We start from the raw sequence: 17,071 nt of genomic DNA, 5'->3' as shown, positions 1-17,071 counted from the left end.
GCTCCAATAAAGATACTATAGATCCAAGTATATAGAAATATTTGAATTGCGCACTCACCATTTGATGAATAAAAAGTTCTTTATTGATTGGCAAAATACTCACAAAAAACTACATAGCAGAAAGTGGTTATGTGCAAGGTCGACGTTTCGATCCACTAAGGACCATCATCAGGACAGGCCACAGAACATACTTGAAGTAGCTCAGCAAAAAGCAGAATGAACTGTGATCCATAACATGGAGGTATTTAAACCCTGGAGCATTACCCATGACCACTCTGTATAGCACTGATACACCATGGGATATGAAACATGAATAGGGCATAATAAGCTGTATTAACAATGTTGACAACACAGTAAATCATATAACTTAAACAATAAAGTATAGTGTGGAACGCTAGACTAACTATACAATGTGTGGCTTATCTATAAAGTATTAATTAGTGCCCACTCACATAGCGGGAATAGGAAATGCCATGCGTTCCACAAGCGGTGGAACGCAAATATCGGAAATAATGATAGCTCCGTTGTTAGCAGAGCTAATATAAAAGCGAACACCACACTTTATATGTAAGCGATCAAAACAGCAATATACAATAGAGTGTAAGTAAAAAACACACCAATATCATACCAATATATCAAACTAGAATAAGTTCAATAAATAGCTTTATATATTTCAATATTGTTAATGCAAAAAAAATGCCTCAGAGTGGATATGGTAATGGTCCAGGTTACATAACAACCGATCATAGTATCAATGCAAGAATAGACAAACAAACATAAAATATAATATAACACTAATGGTCACCTCTATCACACTAGCAAAAAAAGGGAGAGAAAAAAACGGAAAAGGGGAACCTAAACAAAGGAAGGAGCAAAGCTCATCCAAGTTTGCTGTAGTTAAAGCAGAATATTATAAGGATTGTGTTCATTGAGCCCTACGTGGCTGAACAGTATCAAGTGTGTAAATCCAACGTGCTTCACATTCTCTCAATTTCTTCAACCGATCACCACCCCTGATGTCAATCGGGATGTGATCGATTAACATACATCTGATGCTAGCTATTGAATGTGTAGCCTCAAGGAAATGTCTTGCTACTGGTTTATCCGACACTCCAGTATCTAGGGCCGCTCTTATCGATGATCTATGGTTGGCCATGCGATCCCTAAAGTTTCGCTTAGTCATGCCAACATACAAGAGTCCACAAGGGCATATGAGTAGATAAATGACGAAGCTCATATGGCAATGTAGATGATGTTTGATTAGAGATGAGCTGGTCCGGTTCTCCGGGATCTGAACCCCCCCGAACTTCACCTATTTTACACGGTTCCGAGGCAGCCTCGGATCTTCCCGCCTTGCTCGGTTAACCCGAACGCGCCCGAACGTCATCATCCCGCTGTCGGATTCTCGCGTCGCCGCCATTTTCACTCGTGCATTGGAGATTGAACAGAGAGGACATGGCTGCGTTCTCTCCCTGAAAAGCTCCGCAATCTGTGCTCTGTGTGCTAAAATATCTGTGCTCAGTGTGCTGCAACTAACTGTGCTCAGTGTGCTGAAAATATCTATGTTCTCTGCCTGAAAACGCTCCATATCTGTGCTCAATGTGAGGCAAATATCTGTGCTCAGTGTGCTGCATTGTGGGTACTGGGGACCACCAGTATATAATTATAGTAGTGCAGTACAGTAGGCCATTGCTGTATCTTGCAGCTCTGTGTCAAGTATACTATCCATATCTGTGCTGCATTATTGGGAGCAGTATATAGTAGGACAGTGCAGCATTTTGGTGACCAGCAGTATACATATAGTACAGTACAGTAGGACATTGCTGTATCTTGCAGCTCTGTGTCAAGTATACTATCTCTGTGCTGCATTATTGTGAGCAGTATATAGTAGGACAGTGCAGCATTTTGGTGACCAGCAGTATACATATAGTACAGTACAGTAGGCCATTACTGTGTCTTGCAGCTCTGTGTCAAGTATACTGTCTCTGTGCTGCATTATTGGGAGCAGTATATAGTAGGACAGTGCAGCATTTTGGTGACCAGCAGTATACATATAGTACAGTACAGTAGGCCATTGCTGTATCTTGCAGCTCTGTGTCAAGTATACTGTCTCTGTGCTGCATTATTGGGAGCAGTATATAGTAGGACAGTGCAGCATTTTGGTGACCAGCAGTATACATATAGTACAGTACAGTAGGCCATTGCTGTATCTTGCAGCTCTGTGTCAAGTATACTATCTCTGTGCTGCATTATTGTGAGCAGTATATAGTAGGACAGTGCAGCATTTTGGTGACCAGCAGTATACATATAGTACAGTACAGTAGGCCATTGCTGTATCTTGCAGCTCTGTGTCAAGTATACTATCCATATCTGTGCTGCATTATTGTGAGCAGTATATAGTAGGACAGTGCAGCATTTTGGTGACCAGCAGTATACATATAGTACAGTATAGTAGGCCATTGCTGTATCTTGCAGCTCTGTGTCAAGTATACTATCCATATCTGTGCTGCATTATTGTGAGCAGTATATAGTAGGACAGTGCAGCATTTTGGTGACCAGCAGTATACATATAGTACGGTACAGTAGGCCATTGCTGTATCTTGCAGCTCTGTGTCACTTCTAGTATCCTGATCAGTGCTCAATATCTGCTGCATTGTTGTGACCAGTATGTATACTGTACTGTGCGACGTGTGTTATACACCTGGTGATTTTATACATCCTGTAATCTGTACTGAGCAATGTGTGAGATACGCCTGGGGATTATACACCCTGTATACTGTACTGTGCAACGTTTGTGATACACCTGGTGATTATACACCCTGTATACTGTCCTGAGCGATGTGTGAGATACACCTTGGGATTATACACCCTACATACTGTACTGTGTGATGTGTGATATACACCTGGGGATTATACACCCTATATACTGTACTGTGCGATGTGTGTGATACACCTGGTAATTAATTATACATCCTGTATACTGTACTGTGCGACGTGTGTTATACACCTTGTGATTATACATCCTGTAATCTGTACTGAGCGATGTGTGTGATACACCTGGGGATTATACACCCTATATACTGTACTGTGTGATGTGTGAGATACACCTGGGGATTATACACCCTATATTATTATTATCCTTTATTTATATGGCACCACAAGGGTTCCGCAGCACCCAATTACAGAGTACATAAATAATCAAACAGGAAAACAGCAATTTACAGTTGATGACAGTATAGGACAAGTACAGGGTAAATAAACAGTTACATCAGCAGATGACACTGGAATAAGTATCAGGTGGCAGAAGACTGCTGGATGTGGGATAGTTGAAGATTATTAAAGTAAGACAAAGGATAAGCACATGAGGGAAGAGGGCCCTGCTCGTGAGAGTTTACAATCTAAAGGGGAGGGGTAGACAGACATGGGTGACACAGATGGGGTACATAGAGAACGTGGAACAGAGGGTTAGGATGAGATTTGGCTGAGTTTGGTGAAGAAGTGGACCCCCAGAAGGCACAAGTCAATACTTAACATTGCAACATTTTACTGGGCTATGCAGGAGAAAATTAAAAATAGGGGGAAAAAAAAGAAAAAGAATCAATAACGTCTACCGCTTTCAAAAAGGTCAATGGAAGCTGAAATAATGGACAACTACCTCATGGAAGCCAGATACAGTATACCAAACAGTACTTAGCAGAGTTAGGAATGAGTGCTTATGAAATACAGTAACATTTTATCATAATATTTCAGAAACTGCATGGCTGGTCTCTTGCACTCTTTTGCTCTAATATACCACCTGCTTTAGGATTTATATTCAAAAACATTATGTCTCCATAATCCCAAAAACATCAGTCTTCTTGGAAAGTGGTTTGTTTCTTTGTAAGGGAAAGAGAACAAACGTTCTCAAACAATGGTTTCTCAATTTTCTTTCTCCTCTGGGAAGGGATTGTGGATTCGCAGGAATATCTGAGCATTTCTGTAATCAGAAAGCAGCGACTTTCTACAAATGTTTACATTAGATTACGTTTGGCAAAAAAAAAAAAAAGTACAGAATCCCATTTAGGATGTCTTCACCAAATCGTAGACATAAATATGGAAATCGTCATCAAACTTTTTTTTTTTTTTCAAATAACTTTTTATTGAGTCATCATGAAAGTCATAAGGAATACATAAATCAGAAGGTTATAATACACAAACGTTGGTTAAGACATTATTCTTCCAAAAAGAAAGGTTTACAGTAATCATGCTAGTTCTATTGCACATGGTATAAGCAACCCAGAGGGAGGCCTCCACAGCCATCCACACCTAGACCAGGGATACCGGTTGTTCCTGTGTGGCCAGTCTAGTTAGGTACCATGTGGTGTTTTTGAGGCTGTTGTGAATGTTTAGACGTGTGGTAAGGGGCAGAGTGGGGATGTAAGATTCCCACAGGTGAAAGAATTGTTCCACTTGTTTACCCCTGTCTACAATGGCCTCCACCCAGTCCATCCTAAATATATGATGCAACTTGTTTAGGAATAGTGGTATCTGTGGTGGTGTACTATCTATCCAACCCTGTAGTATAGTCTTTTTCCCCGCAGCGCTTAGGGCTCTCAGTAGTTTTTTGCATTGCGATGGCATGCGGAGGGCAGGATCGATAATGCCCAAGACTGCCCATTCAGGGGTGAAGGGCCCGTGGGTAATTAGATTTGCCTCCGCATATCTCCTAACCAGGTGCCAGAAGTATTGCACAATCGGGCATGTCCACAAACAGTGAAAAGTGTCTGCTTCACTCTGATGACATTTTGGACAAGAGTGCGAGTCGGTCGCTCCCATATGGAAGCGCCGTAGTGGGGATAAGTAGGTGTTATGATATACATTAAGAAACAACTCAGTGTACATGCTTGCCGGGAGGACCTTTCTGGAGTGAAGTAGCGATTTTTCCATAGTTGGTATGGTCAGATCAGGAAAGTGAGCCAACCAAGAGGACATGCCACCCCTCACAGTAAATTTTTCTCAAGAAAGTGTAGTGGATAGAAATGGCCTTATATCTCGGTACCGGATGTGTTAAGAGGCTATCCAGGGAGTTGGTCCAGTCCCCATCCGCAAAATGTGCGAGGACATGTCTGACATAGAATTGTGTATGTAGATATGGAAGGGAAGATGAGACAATCACCTCATGCCTCGCTGAGACCTCTGAGAGGGTGAGCGGGCGGCGGTCTCCCACTGCCACTAGTGAGCGAATTGATGTTATGCCCTCCCCCCTCCAAATCTGGAAGGGGTGAGCAGCCATGCCGTCTAAGAAGTCTGGGTTTTTAATTAGGGGTAGATGTAAGGAGTAATACGGGTTTAGTTTTGCATTGTGTCGCAGTATGTGCCACATCTTCCTGGTAGACCATAGAAGAGGGTTAGACCGAATGTGTTCAGGTATTTCCCAGTCATGCTGATGGAGGAAACATGTCAAGGCTACAGTCGGAAGGAAGCTTTGTTCGAGGGATGTATTTGTGTAAATAGAGCTGTTTTGCAACCAGTCTCTCAAGTGTCTTAAAAGAGCAGCGTGGTTATAAACCACTACATCTGGGAAATTAATACCCCCATTGGATTTAGGCTGAGTAAGCTTACGTAGCGCGATACGAGCTCGGCCCCCCTTCCATATGAAGGTTCTAATAAGTTTATTAATCTGCTGTGAGTCCTGCTTCGTTAACAGTATGGGAAGTGCTTGCAAGGGGTATAGTAGGCGAGGTATTGCCACCATTTTCAGAAGATTGTCCCTACCAAGGTATGACAGTGGAAGGCGTTCCCATCTCTTGACATCATCGGTCAAGGTGTGTAATGCCTTATGTACGTTGATTTTATAGAGTTCTGAAATATAACGTGGGACACAAATACCCAAGTATGTGATGTACAGATGTGTCCACTATTACCTTTCTGAAAAGAGTGCAATGGCAGTAAATTTGGCATGACATGAATTCCTTTTGTTGTTGGGCCATCATGTTGTGCAATGACAATTCATGACAATTCATAGTTTCACCACTGGGTGTCCAGTGCATCACGTAACGTAGCTTTCCACCAACATTGCTGTTAAATAGACACTGTAATCAGGTCGTTCTGATTTATGGCCAGCTTTAGAGTCTAATTGCTAATTGTGTAGGTGTGAAAATCTCAGTATGAGAGGCCTTTGAAGTAGACTCCTTGGTGGGTACAGATTTTATCCTGGCTGGGGGATGTTACTATACAGTATGTTGCTCAGAGCACAGAGGTGAATTAAGTTTAAAGTGAAATTAAATAATAAGTTAAGAAAAACCTTAGTGCTATAGAGTAAAAGAACATATAAGATTTTGCAATGATAAAATATTTCCAAATAAAGGGCCTCATTACGAGTTGATCGCACGAAGCTGCTTTTTGCAGCCCGTATCTCCGCCTATGAGGGTTGTTTCTTCCCCATAGCAAGGCTGCAATCGCTTGTGCAGGCCTGCTATGGTAAAAAATGTTGTGCAGTTTCTAAGTAGGTCTGGACTTAAGCTAGCCATACATCAGACCAACTTTTCTCCAACACTCCAAACTTCCAACCATCCAACTTGTCTGTTCAACTAAAACAGTGCCCCACACATCTCACCAACTTTTTACCAGTGCTCCACACATCTAACCAACTTTTCATCAGACCAACCAACCTTCCAACTTCTGTCCAACTTGAGATGTCACCGAAGTAGGCGGACAGTGCCTTCCTACAGTTCTTCAGTTTTGTTTTGTTTTTTAATTTCAAAACATGCAGAAGTGTCTTTTTTTCAGTGAAACTGGGCTTTTCTTTCACCACCATACATTTATTAGATTTACTTATTTTTATACTGAACTATGGATACCAGCATGGTTGGGCTGCCAAGGCAAATAAATATATATATATATATATATATATATATATATACCAGATGTAGATATTCGGCACTCCCAATGTAGTAAAATGTACAGCTTGCCTGGTGCCCTCCTGAGCTTCAAAAAGCAAACATATCACAAACGATAGGCGGCACTCTAGGACTTTTCAATAATCAAGAACATACGTGACCCTGTTCTGCCAGCTTAACGTTTCGGTTTCGGTCATTTTCAATCCGCCACACTTTGCTGGCGGAATCTAATAAAAAAATTTAAAAACATGTTTTTTTTGGTGTTTTTTTTTGGGGTAATAGCATATCTATTTATATTAGAAGGGATTAGGTACTTGGTTTGTCTTTTTTGGAGGCACAAGTATTATTTATATATTTTTAAAAAGATTATTATTATTTTTTTTTGTTCAAATGGAATGGGAAAAAGCCGAAAAAAAATTGCGTGGGGTCCCCCCTCCAAAGCATAACCAGCCTCGGGCTCTTCGAGCCGGTCCTGGTTCTAAAAATCCAGGGGAAAAATGGACAGGGGATCCCCCGTATTTTTAAAACCAGCACCGTGCTCTGCGCCTGGTGCTGGTGCAAAAAATACGGGGGACAAAAAGTGTAGGGGTCCCCCGTATTTTTTACACCAGCATCGGGCTCCACTAGCTGGACAGATAATGCCACAGCCGGGGGTCACTTTTATACAGTGCCCTGCGGCCGTGGCATTAAATATCCAACTAGTCACCCCTGGCCGGGGTACCCTGGGGGAGTGGGGACCCCTTCAATCAAGGGGTCCCCCCCCAGCCACCCAAGGGCCAGGGGTGAAGCCCGAGGCTGTCCCCCCCGTCCAAAGGCTGCGGATGGGGGGCTGATAGCCTTGAGAAAATTGAAAGAATATTGTTTTTTCCAGCAGTACTACAAGTCCCAGCAAGCCTCCCCGCAAGCTGGTACTTGGAGAACCACAAGTACCAGCATGCGGGAGAAAAACGGGCCCGCTGGTACCTGTAGTTCTAATGGAAAAAAAATACCCAAATAAAAACAGGAGACACACACCGTGACAGTAAAACTTTATTTCACACATGTCGACACACACATACTTACCAATGTTGACACAAAGCAGTCGGTCCTCTTCTCCAAGTAGAATCCACGGGTACCTGAAAATAAAAGATAATTATACTCACCTGATCCAGGGTCCAGATTATAATCCACGTACTTGGCAAAACAACAAACCGAACACCCGGACCAAACGGACTGAAAGGGGTCCCATGCTGTCACAGAAGTGTCTCTTCAGCCAATCAGGAAGCGCCACTCCGTGGCACTCACCTGATTAGCTCTGTGCGCATCTGAAGTGACAGAAGGCTGGCGCGGGGGGGGGGGGGGAATTAGCGGTGCGGGAGCCGGTGCGGGCGGAGGTAGGCTGGCGGACGGGTTGGGGGGGTGAATTAGCGGTGCGGGAGCCGGTGCGGGCGGAGGGAGGCTGGCGGGCGCGGGGGGGGTGAATTACCGGTGCGGGAGCCGGTGCGGGCTGGAGCTGGCCCTGGTGGTGGCGAGGGGGAAGGGGTGCCGCGATCTTGGGGGGGCAGTGACTGCAGGAGGGGAGCAGAGGTGCTGCGATCGTGGGTGATATGCGGGGGGTGCCGCGATCGTGGGTGATATGCGGGGGGTGCCGCGATCGCGGGTGATATGCGGGGGGTGCCGCGATCGTGGGTGGGGTGCGGGGGTACCGCGATCATGGGTGGGGTGCGGGGGGTGCAGCGATCGCGGTTGGGGTGCGGGGGTGCCGCGATCGCGGGTGGGGTGCGGGGGCTGCCGACACTCCTGCACTGAGGATACCGCCGGCACAACTGCACTGGGGATACTGCCAGCACTCCGCCGGCATCCGTGATTCTGCTGACCGGAAGTTGGACCCGGTCACATGCTCATTGCCAGGGGTTACATGCTCGTTGCCAGGGGTTACATATGCTTGTTGCTATAGGGGTTACATGCTCAGTGCCAGGGGGTTACATGCTCAGTGCCAGGGGGTTACATGCTCATTCCGGGTAGCGCTGGGTAATGGTCTAGTAATACCTCTAGTATATGTTTCCTAGAAGGCAGCTGCCATTTTTAAAGGGCCATCTTCCATGCTGTCTGCATGGAATCTGCAGCTTCCAGTAGTAGGTAGAGCCTAAGCATCTATTGTGCCGGTGCTGCGCCCCCCCCAGGACTCAGACATCCAGGCTGATCAGGCCCTGGGTCTCATGTTTCTTCACCCGCTTGTATGGCAGACAGAGCACTGAGTGACTTATTATCGAGCACAGCTACAGCACTGGACTGATTTATGCAGACAGACGCAGCCCCCACTTGTATGGCAGACAGAGCACTCAGTGACTTATTATGGCAGCATAGCCCCAGCACTGGACTGATTTGTGGCAGACAGACACAGCACCCATGTGTATGGCACACAGAGCACCCAGTGACTTATTATGGAGCACAGCCACAGCACTGGACTGATTTATGGCAGACAGATGCAGCCCCCACTTGTATGGCAGACAGAGCACCCAGTGACTTATTATGGCAGCATAGCCCAAGCACTGGACTGATTTGTTACAGCACAGGACAACAGCACCGACAGCAGAACCAGCACCCACCCCACGCCACCCTTCCCGCCACCCTCCCACAGACAGACAACAGACATGTCCGTCCTGCTCCCTCTGCAATGCTGGAGTGATAATTGCAGCAAGAAGTGTGGAATAGCATATAGTCCAGATCTCGCGAGAATCCGACAGCGGGATGATGACGTTTTGACTTGTTCCGGGATCTGAGTCTGGAAGGAAAACCCGAGCCGGACTCTGATCCCGGCTCGGATCGGGAAGTTCGGATGGGCTCGGATCTTGTATATCTGAGCCCGCTCATCCCTACCTACTATAAGTATGAACAGCATTTGATGATGAAAGAGGGAGAGAACGCAGTTATTTTTTTCTCAATTCAGTGTGTAATCCAGAGATTATTATGGGTTCATGAACAAAGCCTAAATTGTCTCAGTTACTGTATTGCTATAACCTATTGCTTCTCTTTAATCCAATGGATATATTATACTTTTCTTTTCTGCTGCTGAATAATGGGGCCTACACACGGGGTATTAGATTGCTCAGATCGCTCAGCACACAGCGCTGCACCAACAATGTGTGCTGAGCGATCTGTCACTGCACGAGTTCTCAATAGAGAAAACACGGGAGATGACTAGATCTTTCACACATGCTTGAACTAACTAGATGGGCGATAGTGAAGCGCGGGGATGCGCATCACTATTGCTATAGTCCACGCACAGAGCAATTTGTGCTGAATTTCTAAGCGATTCACTCAAATCACTTAGAAAAGCAGCCTAAATCGCTACGTGTGTAGGTCCCAGTAGTCAATTTTTCCAGGCACGTCGTATGGGTACAAAGCGGATCGTTGCTGTGCACTGGTTCTAGCGAAGAATCCATTCGCACAGCCGATCGCAAAGAGATTGATAGGAAGAGCGCGATTGTGGGTGTCAACTGACCATTTTCTGGGAGTGTCTGGAAAAACGCCGGCATCACATAAAAAATAAAAAAATTGAGGAAGCGGCCGATGCTATTGAGTAGGCTGGGAAACGCGTCTGTCACCATCTCCATACACAGACTGCAGCGGATCATTATCCATCAGCTGGCTGGCTGAATCACATCCCCAAAGCAGGGAAATGGCTGTGTAACCATCTGCCCATTGACTCCGGATAAGGCCAGGAGTGAAAGTACCGGCCGGGAGGACAAGCGGTCACATTGCGGTTAAAGCGAATAAGATGTCCACTCCAACTAAAAGGCTACCGGTAGGAGCATTAGCCAGGAGGATGACCGCAAATACTGTGACTTCAACAGAGGCATCTATATGGTATGCTTTTCAACATTATTCACAAAAGCAGCTCAAACAACCAAAAGGGAGCTGCTTTCAGCTCAAAATCGCTGGAGGAGAGAGCACCGATACACAGAGCTAGATTAAAGGGGGGGGGGGGGGGAGTACGTACCCCGGGCCCCCCTTTCCAAAGGGCCCCCTGCCACACCACAGATCGGATCTCTCTTCCGATCCAATCTGCGGTGCTGGGCTCCCGGCTCACGTCCTCGCTGCATAGGCGGCCGCACAGGTAGGACAGCTGAGCTGAGCGACAGCTCAGCTGTCCAATAATATATGAATGAAGCAGCCAGTCCCTGCAGCCTGCGTGCCCATCCAATGACTGGCTACTTCATTCATACATTATTGGACAGCTGAGCCGTCGCTCAGCTCAGCTGTCCTGTCTGTGTGGCCACTGCTGCAGTGGGGACGGTAGTGCAGGGCAGGTCAGGAGGTCCGCCGTGTGCTGCTTGGGGAGCACATTAAGCTGCTGCATATATATATATATATATATATATATATATATATTCAGCTGCCTTCTTTTTATTAGAGGCTCCACAGTATTAAGAGTCACAGGCCCCCCATGGTCTTAATCCGGCTCTGCCGATACACATACAGTACGATACACCCTTGTCATTTGTTTTTATTTAAACTCTTTGACAATACTGTATTCTTGCTGATATGGCATAGATATACTATAGATAGTACTTTACATTTTGATTATAATCTCTAATTTTTCATCGACTGTACTTTAGGAGAGTCAAGAAAATAGTAGATGAGCTGACTGCTGATAATGATGAGCTTACTGCCATAGAACTCCGTCGTATTCTGCAAGCTGAGTATGGCCTTGACATCTCCTGTAGTAGCATAAAAAGAATGCGGAGGCAACTTGGTTGGACTTATGCCGGTGCTAGGTACTGTACAGTAAATTGAAATTTCAATTACAATTATAATACAATTTCTATACAGTTTGTATACAGTGCGGTAAACTAATTACATCTCTGAAATCAGCATCTGATTTTTCTTTAACATTATCTTAGTTTGGACGCTCAATTATCCTATTCCCACTGTAAACTGTATCCCATTTTACATTCCTTTCACAGGATGACTCACATGATTAGAGATGTTAACAAGGAAAAGAGAGTTCAACAGGCTCGTCAATGGATTGCTATTGGAGAAAATTTTGACAATGTCATATTTACAGATGAAACTTCTGTAGCACTTGAGAGGTTTGCAAGGAGGTCCTTCCGCAAACGTGGCCATTTATCATTTAAGCCATCTCCAAAGCACCCATTAAAAGTACATGTGTGAGGTGGTATCTCCCGCAGAGGCCCAGGACCAATTTTAATTTTTGAAGGTACATATAAAGTACAGTAGTAATGTACATTACTATGTTGTTTTTCAATATTTTCTATTTAGAACTACTGTCCAGTGACTACTGTAAGTCTATGGACTACGAGAAAAGGATTTACTGGTAGGTATATAAAATCCTGTTTTTTTTATTGTTCTACGTCAGGTATCATGGATAAAACATTCTTCCAGTCCATGATCATTAATGATACTTTAGTGCCGTATGTAAGAAAGTATTGGTCATCTGGACATCGAATGTTCCAGGACAATGATCCAAAACATAGTGCTTCGGCCAAATTCATAGAGGAAAAAGGCATCATTTGGTAACGCACACCACCAGAGTAAGTACAGTTTTGCCCTGTAGACTGATGCTTCCTGTAAAGCATGAAATGCCAAATATTCCATATTTAAATTCTCTCCCTTTATTGACTTTTCACAGATCACCGGACATGAATCCTATCGAGCTAGTGTGGTCTCAAATGAAAAGTTATATTCGTTCTCAATGTAAGCCAAGGACAAAAGAGCAACTGATTGATGGCATCAATACATTTTGGAAAAACGTACTTACATTGGAGACCTGTAATAATTATGTAGACCATTTATTTTCTGTGCTGCCAGTGATTATAGAAAGAAATGGACAAGCCAGCTGCATGTAATTGGAATGGATCATATTGTCGACAAAAAGAAGGTCAACAGTCATTAGGTCGACCAATATTGGTCGACAGGCCATATGTCGACACATCAAAAAAGACAGTACGCAAACGAATAATGCATAGAATTTGCATAAAGGGCCCTTTACCTATCGTACTCATCCTTTCTGCAAATGCTTGAAATATCAAAATTAGACTACCTGCTTAAATTAATTAATTTGTTATATTTTATCTGTAACATGTACTTCACCCTAGTATTACATTTGTTATGCAATCTTGAAAATAGTTTAAAAAAAAAAAGTAGTCACCTCTGCAACACTGTATTTTGTAATTGTGTATGGATTGTACAAAGCATCCAAGTGATTGCATTCAGTTTTGTCTAACTTACAGTATATTTATACTATTTAGTTGGAATTATTTTATCATTGCAAAGTCTTATAATATGTTCCATTACCTTGTAGCACTATTAGGTTTTAATTAACTTATTCTTTAATGTCACTTTAGACTTCATTCACCTCTGTGCTCTGAGTAACAAATAACCCCAATTTTTGCATTAATAAACTGAGGCTCTGAATTGCTAAAAGTTCACTGTTTATTTCAAATTCCAGGACAGCAGCCCTTCCCCCACCCAGAATACACGTTACTGTGCTGTAACTCTATTCCCCAAGGAATCTACTTCAAAGGCCTCTCACACTGAGATTTTCACACCTACACAATTAAGAACTGGACTCTAAAGCTGGCAATACTGTACATCAGAATGACCTGAATACGATCACACACACATAGCGATTTGGGCTGCTTTTCTAATTGATTTGCTGAGTCACTTAGAAATACAGCACAAATCTCTATGTGTGTATGGACTATAGCGATAGTGATGTGCGTCCCTGCATGCTTGAAAGATCTAGTCATCACCCATGTTTTCTCTATTGCAAACACGGGCAGTGACAGATCGCTCAGCACACATCGCTGGTGCAGCTCTGTGTGCTGAGTGATCTTGCTGAGCCCGTGTGATCACCGATATCGCTGGGCAGAAAACAGTCAACATACAGTGGCGTAACTACTGCCCCCGCAGCCCTCGCGGTGGCTTGGGGGGCGAGGGGCTGCGGGGGCGCCACTGATTTAGTGCAGACTGACATGCGGACGAGCGTCCGCATGTCAGTCTGCGGTCTCGTTTCCTCCCTGCTGTTAGGAGGGACACAGAGGGCACAGTGCGCGCCTCTCCTGTGTCCCTCCTGGGTCTCCGGCGGCCGCGGGTCTCATAAAGGAAGTGCCGTTCGTGAGCACTTCCTTTATTACAATGACCCGCGGCCGCCGGAGACACAGGAGAGGCGCGCACTGTGCCCTCTGTGTCCCTCCTAACAGCAGGGGAGCGGCGGCGGCTGCGGCGGCGGAGGAGGAAGGGGGGGGGGGACGACGCACTGAGGGGGCATATCTGGCACTGAGGGGGCATATCTGGCAATGGGGGAATATCTGGCACTGGGGACATTTATGGCACTGGGGGGAATATCTGGCACTGGGGACATTTATGGCACTGGGGGGAATATCTGGCACTGGGGGCATATTTGGCAGGGAGGGGGGGGGGAGAGAATATCTGGCACTGGGGACATTTATGGCACTGGGGGGAATATCTGGCACTGGGGCATATGTGGCACGGGGGGGGGATATCTGGCACTGGGGCATATGTGGCACTGGGGGGGCAATATGTGGCACTGGGGGGGAATATCTGGCACGGGGCATATGTGGCACTGGGGGGGAATATCTGGAACTGGGGCATATGTGGCACGGGGGGGGGATATCTGGCACTGGGGCATATGTGGCACTGGGGGGGGCAATATGTGGCACTGGGGGGGAATATCTGGCACGGGGCATATGTGGCACTGGGGGGGAATATCTGGAACTGGGGCATATGTGGCACGGGGGGGGATATCTGGCACTGGGGCATATGTGGCACTGGGGGGGGGGCAATATGTGGCACTGGGGGGGGAATATCTGGCACGGGGCATATGTGGCACTGGGGGGGAATATCTGGCACTGGGGCATATTTTGGCACTGGGGGCAAATGTGGCACTGTGGGGGAATATCTGGCACTGGGGATAATGTGGCACTGGGGAGGTATATGTGTACCTGGCACATGGGGGGGGGTATATTTGGCACTGGGGGCATGTGAGTACCTGGCACCGTGGGGGAATATCTGGCACTGGAGACATATGTGGCACTGGGAGCACAGCCCTAGCAACAAGGACTACCTCCTAGCAACGAGCATGACACCCAGTGCATGAAACCCCTGGCAACAAGCATGACACCCAGTGCATGAAACCCCTGGCAACGAGCATGACACCCAGTGCATGAAACCCCTGGCAACGAGCATGACACCCTGAGCATGAAAACCCCTGGCACCGTGCATGGAACCAAGAGCATAAAACCCCTGGCAACGAGCATGACACCCAGTGCATGAAACCCCTGACAACGAGCAGGTAATTGAAAAGTAATTAGAAGCCTTACTGTAGGACTTAATGTGTAATGGGCATTACGGTGTGTGGCATAATGTATCACGGACATTGCGGTGTGTGTCATAATGTGTCACAGGCATTACGGTGTATGGTATATTATATCGCGGGCATTGTGATATGTGGTATAATGTCTCAGGGTCATTGCAGTGTGTGGCATAATGTATCACGGACATTGCGGTGTGTGTCATAATGTGTCAGGCATTACGGTGTGTGGTATACTATATCACGGGCATTGTGGTATGTGGTATAATGTCTCAGGGTCATTGCAGTGTGGCATAATATATAACGGACATTGCGGTGTGTGGCATAGGGTATAACGGGCATTGCGATGTGTCACAGGCATTACGGTGTATGGTATACTATATCACGGGCATTGTGGTATAATGTCTCAAGGTCATTGCAGTGTGTGGCATAATGTGTCACAGGCATTGTATGTGCTATAATGTATCGGGCATTGCAGTGTGTGGTATAATGTATCACGGACATTGCAGTGTGTGTCATAATGTGTCACAGACGTATGTGCTATAATGTATCAGGGGCAGTGCAGTGTGTAGCATAATGTATAACGGGCATTGCGATTCCTGTCATAATGTGTCACAGGCATTACGGTGTGTGGCATAATGTGTCAGGGGCATTATGGTGTGTACATACTGTGTCATGTGCATTATTGTGTGTGGCATACTGTCTAAGGGCCATTGCAGTATGTGGCATAATGTATACTGGGCATTACTATAAGGAGGAAAAATTACAAATAATGTAAGGGGCATGAATCAGGATTATTTTTCTTTCCTGTGGTGGCCAACGTCTGGGCGTGCAGGTTGCAAAACTGGGGTATAAGGTAGTCTTTTCCTGCAATGCCACGCCCATTCCAACGAAACCACGCCCATCCCAACGAATCCACGCCCCCTTTTTTGCTGGCGCGCGCATATTTACCCCTTTATTCCTCCCAATTATGGGGGATGGGGGGGGGGGCGCCGAAGAAGTTTTTGGCTTGGGGGAGATAAATTTCTAGTTACGCCACTGTCAACATAGGTAAGTATGTGTGTGTCGACATGTGTGAAATAAAGTTTTACTGTCACGGTGTGTGTCTCCTGTTTTTATTTGGGTATTTTTTTTCCATTAGAACTACAGGTACCAGCGGGCACGTTTTTCTCCCGCATGCTGGTACTTGTGGTTCTCCAAGTACCAGCTTGCGGGGGAGGCTTGCTGGGACTTGTAGTACTACTGGAAAAAACAATATTCTTTCAATTTTCTCAAGGCTATCAGCCCCCCATCCGCAGCCTTTGGATGGGGGGACAGCCTCGGGCTTCACCCCTGGCCCTTGGGTGGCTGGGGGGTGGACCCCTTGATTGAAGGGGTCCCCACTCCCCCAGGGTACCCTCGCCAGGGGTGACTAGTTGGATATTTAATGCCATGGCCGCAGGGCACTGTATAAAAGTGACCCCTGGCTGTGGCATTATCTGTCCAGCTAGTGGAGCCCGATGCTGGTGTAAAAAATACGGGGGACCCCTACTCTTTTTGTCCCCCGTATTTTTTGCACCAGCACCAGGCACAGAGCCCGGTGCTGGTTTTAAAAATACAGGGGATGCCCTGTCCATTTTCCCCCTGGATTTTTAGAACCAGGACTGGCTCGAAGAGCCCGAGGCTGGTTATGCTTTGGAGGGGGGACCCCACGCAATTTTTGGGGTTTTTTTTCCCATCCCATTAAAAAAAAAATATATATATATAATAATAATCTTTTTAAAAATATATAAATAATACTTGTGCCTCCAAAAAAGAGGGCAGTGGGGTGCTGGCAGTGCGGGAGTGCCAGAAGTGTCCACTGTACCATCAACCA

The 17,071-nt window shown here is 45.8% G+C and overlaps 1 long non-coding RNA gene across 1 annotated transcript in view; it reads left to right on the top strand.

The window, feature by feature from the left end:
• LOC134943464 (uncharacterized) overlaps positions 1-12,663 on the top strand; it is a 181,259-nt gene extending 168,596 nt beyond the window's left edge. The window contains exons 2-4 of the long non-coding RNA XR_010181553.1: positions 11,828-12,081; positions 12,241-12,415; positions 12,514-12,663. This is a non-coding gene — a long non-coding RNA (uncharacterized LOC134943464). The remainder of the gene's footprint in view (positions 1-11,827; positions 12,082-12,240; positions 12,416-12,513) is intronic.
• Positions 12,664-17,071: the final 4,408 nt, after the last annotated feature.

This window comes from Pseudophryne corroboree, chromosome 7, assembly GCF_028390025.1.
Source record: "Pseudophryne corroboree isolate aPseCor3 chromosome 7, aPseCor3.hap2, whole genome shotgun sequence".
Taxonomy (NCBI): Eukaryota; Metazoa; Chordata; class Amphibia; order Anura; family Myobatrachidae; genus Pseudophryne; species Pseudophryne corroboree.
Note: the sequence above shows the minus strand (reverse complement) of the source record. Positions and strands in the feature narration are given on the sequence as shown.